Raw genomic sequence first — 6,000 nt, 5'->3', positions numbered from 1 at the left:
TAGTATATAGTATGTCGTTTTTGTCAAATTTTGGAACCAACTTTTCTTTTTTCTAAAAAATGTCACATTTTGGAGATATAGTATAGTATGACGTACTGCATAGTACAGTTTGACGTTTTTGTCAAGTTTTGGACCAAAAAAATGATTTTCAAAAAAATTGTCTGATTTTGGATGACATACTATACTATGACGTTTTTGACCAAACTTAACCATTTTTGGATGACATACTATACTGTGACGTTTTTGACCATTTTTTGAGGACATACTATACTATGACATTTTTGACCATTTTTGGACGACATACTATACGATGACGTTTATGACCAATATTTACTATTTTTGGACGACATACTATACCATGACGTTTTTAACCAATATTGACTATTTTTGGACGACATACTATACAATGAAGCTTTTGACCATTTTTGAAGGACCTACTATACTATGATGTTTTTGACCAATGTTGACTATTTTTGGATGACATACTATACTATGGCGTTTTTTTACCAATATTGACTATTTTTGGATGACATACTGTACTATGGCGTTTATTGACCAACATTGACTATTTTTGGATGACATACTATACTACGGCGTTTTTTTACCAATATTGACTATTTTTGGATGACATACTATACTATGGCGTTTTTGACCAATTTTGACAATGTTTGGACGACATACTATATACTATGACGTTTTTGGCCATTTTTGGACGACTTACTATACTATGACGTTTTTGACCATTTTTGGACGACAAACTATACAATGACGCTTTTGACCATTTTTGGACGACATACTATACAATGACGCTTTTGACCATTTTTGGACGACATACTATACGATGACGTTTATGACCAATATTGACTATTTTTCGACGACATACTATACGATGACGTTTTTGACAAATATTGACTATTTTTGGACATCATACTATACAATGAAGCTTTTGACCATTTTTGGAGGACATACTATACTATGACGTTTTTGACCATTTTAGGACGACATACTATACTATGACATTTTTGACCAATATTGACTATTTTTGGATGACATTCTATACTATGGCGTTTTTTTTTTTACCAAGTTTGACTATTTTTGGATGACATACTATACTATGACGTTTTTTACCATTTTTGGACGACATACTATACTATGACGTTTTTGACCATTTTTGGACGACACACTACACTATGGCGTTTTTGACCATTTTTGGAAGACATACTATACTATGACGTTTTTTACCAAATTTGACTATTTTTAGACGACATACTATACTATGATGTTTTTGACCATTTTTGGACGACATACTATACTATGACGTCTTTGACCATTTTTGGACGACAAACTATACCATGACGTTTTTGACGACATACTATAATATGACGTTTTTTACCAATTTTGACTATTTTTAGACGACATACTATACTATGACGTTTTTTACCATTTTTGGACGACATACTATACTATGACGTTTTTGACCATTTTTGGACGACACACTACACAATGGCGTTTTTGACCATTTTTGGAAGACATACTATACTATGACGTTTTTTACCAATTTTGACTATTTTTGGACGACATACTATACTATGATGTTTTTGACCATTTTTGGATGACATACTATACTATGACGTTTTTGACCAATATTGACTATTTTTGGATGACATACTATACTATGGCGTTTTTTACAAATTTTGACTATTTTTGGACGAAATACTATTCTATGACATTTTTGACCATTTTTGGATGACATACTATACTATGACGTTTTTGACCATTTTTGGATGACATACTATACTATGACGTTTTTGACCATTTTTGGATGACATACTATACTATGACATTTTTGACCATTTTTGGATGACATACTATACTTTGATGATTTTGACCAATTTTGACCATTTCTGGACGACACACTATACTATGACGTTTTTCATCATTTTTGGACGACATGCGTTTTTGACCAATTTTGACCATTTTTGGACAACATACTGAACTAAAGCATTTTTGATCATTTTTGGACGACATGCTATACTATGATGTTTTTGACCATTTTTGGATCACATACTATACTATGAAGTTTTTGACCAATTTTGACCATTTTGGACGACATACTATACTATGGCGTTTTTGACCATTTTTGGACGACATCCTATACTATGATGTTTTTTACCATTTTTGGACGACATACTATACTATGGCATTTTTGACCATTTTTGGACGACATACTATACTATGACGTTTTTGACCATTTTTGGATGACATACTATACTATGACGTTTTTGACCATTTTTGGATGACATACTATACTATGACATTTTTGACCATTTTTGGATGACATACTATACTTTGATGATTTTGACCAATTTTGACCATTTCTGGACAACATACTGAACTAAAGCATTTTTGATCATTTTTGGACGACATGCTATACTATGATGTTTTTGACCATTTTTGGATCACATACTATACTATGAAGTTTTTGACCAATTTTGACCATTTTGGACGACATACTATACTATGGCGTTTTTGACCATTTTTGGACGACATACTATATACTATGACGTTTTTGGCCATTTTTGGACGACTTACTATACTATGACGTTTTTGACCATTTTTGGACGACATACTATACAATGACGCTTTTGACCATTTTTGGACGACATACTATACAATGACGCTTTTGACCATTTTTGGACGACATACTATACGATGACGTTTATGACCAATATTGACTATTTTTCGACGACATACTATACGATGACGTTTTTGACCAATATTGACTATTTTTGGACGACATACTATACAATGAAGCTTTTGACCATTTTTGGAGGACATACTATACTATGACGTTTTTGACCATTTTAGGACGACATACTATACTATGACATTTTTGACCAATATTGACTATTTTTGGATGACATTCTATACTATGGCGTTTTTTTTTTTACCAAGTTTGACTATTTTTGGATGACATACTATACTATGACGTTTTTTACCATTTTTGGACGACATACTATACTATGACGTTTTTGACCATTTTTGGACGACACACTACACTATGGCGTTTTTGACCATTTTTGGAAGACATACTATACTATGACGTTTTTTACCAATTTTGACTATTTTTAGACGACATACTATACTATGATGTTTTTGACCATTTTTGGATGACATACTATACTATGACGTTTTTTACCAATTTTGACTATTTTTAGACGACATACTATACTATGACGTTTTTTACCATTTTTGGACGACATACTTTACTATGACGTTTTTGACCATTTTTGGACGACACACTACACTATGGCGTTTTTGACCATTTTTGGAAGACATACTATACTATGACGTTTTTTACCAATTTTGACTATTTTTGGACGACATACTATACTATGATGTTTTTGACCATTTTTGGATGACATACTATACTATGACGTTTTTGACCAATATTGACTATTTTTGGATGACATACTATACTATGGCGTTTTTTACAAATTTTGACTATTTTTGGACGAAATACTTTACTATGACATTTTTGACCATTTTTGGATGACATACTATACTATGACGTTTTTGACCATTTTTGGATGACATACTATACTATGACGTTTTTGACCATTTTTGGATGACATACTATACTTTGATGATTTTGACCAATTTTGACCATTTCTGGACGACACACTATACTATGACGTTTTTCATCATTTTTGGACGACATGCGTTTTTGACCAATTTTGACCATTTTTGGACAACATACTGAACTAAAGCATTTTTGATCATTTTTGGACGACATGCTATACTATGATGTTTTTGACCATTTTTGGATCACATACTATACTATGAAGTTTTTGACCAATTTTGACCATTTTGGACGACATACTATACTATGGCGTTTTTGACCATTTTTGGACGACATCCTATACTATGATGTTTTTTACCATTTTTGGACGACATACTATACTATGGCGTTTTTGACCATTTTTTGACGACATACTATACTATGACGTTTTTGACCATTTTTGGATGACATACTATACTATGACGTTTTTGACCATTTTTGGATGACATACTATACTATGACATTTTTGACCATTTTTGGATGACATACTATACTTTGATGATTTTGACCAATTTTGACCATTTCTGGACAACATACTGAACTAAAGCATTTTTGATCATTTTTGGACGACATGCTATACTATGATGTTTTTGACCATTTTTGGATCACATACTATACTATGAAGTTTTTGACCAATTTTGACCATTTTGGACGACATACTATACTATGGCGTTTTTGACCATTTTTGGACGACATACTATACTATGACGTTTTTGACCATTTTTGGATGACATACTATACTATGACGTTTTTGACCAATTTTTACCATTTTTGGACGACATACTATACTATGATGTTTTTGACCATTTTTGGACGACATACTATACTATGACGTTTTTGACCATTTTTGGACGACATACTATACTATGGCATTTTTTACCATTTTTGGACGTCATACTATACTATGATGTTTTTTACCATTTTTGGACGACATACTATACTATGACGTTTTTGACCATTTTTGGACGACATACTATACTATGACGTTTTTGACCATTTTTGGACGACATACTATACTGTGATGTTTTTTACCATTTTTGGACGACATACTACACTATGGCATTTTTGACCATTTTTGGAAGACATACTATACTGTGACGTTTTTTACCAATTTTGACTATTTTTAGACGACATACTATACTATGATGTTTTTGACCATTTTTTGATCACATACTATACTATGACGTTTTTGACCAATTTTGACCATTTTGGACGACATACTATACTATGGCGTTTTTGACCATTTTTGGACGACATACTATACTATGATGTTTTTTACCATTTTTGGACGACATACTATACTATGGCGTTTTTGACCATTTTTGGACGACATACTATACTATGAAGTTTTTTACCATTTTTGGACGACATACTATACTATGACGTTTTTGACCATTTTTGGATGACATACTATACTATGGCGTTTTTGACCATTTTTGGACGACATACTATACTATGATGTTTTTTACCATTTTTGGACGACATACTATACTATGACGTTTTTGACCAATTTTGGACGACATACTATACTATGACGTTTTTGACCAATTTTGGACGACATACTATACTATGGCATTTTTTACCATTTTTGGACGACATACTATACTATGATGTTTTTTTTACCATTTTTGGACGACATACTATACTATGACGTTTTTTTGACCATTTTTGGACAACACACTACACTATGGCGTTTTTGACCATTTTTGGAAGACATACTATACTATGACGTTTTTTTACCAATGTTGACTATTTTTGGATCACATACTATACTATGATGTTTTTGACCATTTTTGGATCACATACTATACTATGACGTTTTTGACCAATTTTGGCCATTTTGGACGACATACTATACTATGGCGTTTTTGACCATTTTTGGACGACATACTATACTATGACGTTTTTGACCATTTTTGGATGACATACTATATTATGACGTTTTTGACCCATTTTGACCATTTTTTGACGACATACTATACTATGGCGTTTTTGACCATTTTTGGACGACATACTATACTATGATGTTTTTGACCATTTTTGGACGACATACTATACTATGACGTTTTTGACCATTTTTGGATGACATACTATACTATGACGTTTTAGACCAATTTTGACGACATACTATACTATGGCGTTTTCGTAAATTTTTGGACGATATACTATACTATGACGTTTTTGTCCATTTTTGGACGACATACTATACTATGGCTTTTTTGACCATTTTTGGACGACATACTATACTATGATGTTTTTTACCATTTTTGGACGACATACTATACTATGGCGTTTTTGTCCATTTTTGGACGACACACTATACTATGGCGTTTTTGACCATTTTTGGACGACATACTATACTATGATGTTTTTGACCA

Source organism: Microchirus variegatus (genome assembly GCF_963457635.1).
Source record: "Microchirus variegatus genome assembly, chromosome: 18".
NCBI lineage: Eukaryota > Metazoa > Chordata > Actinopteri > Pleuronectiformes > Soleidae > Microchirus > Microchirus variegatus.
Note: the sequence above shows the minus strand (reverse complement) of the source record.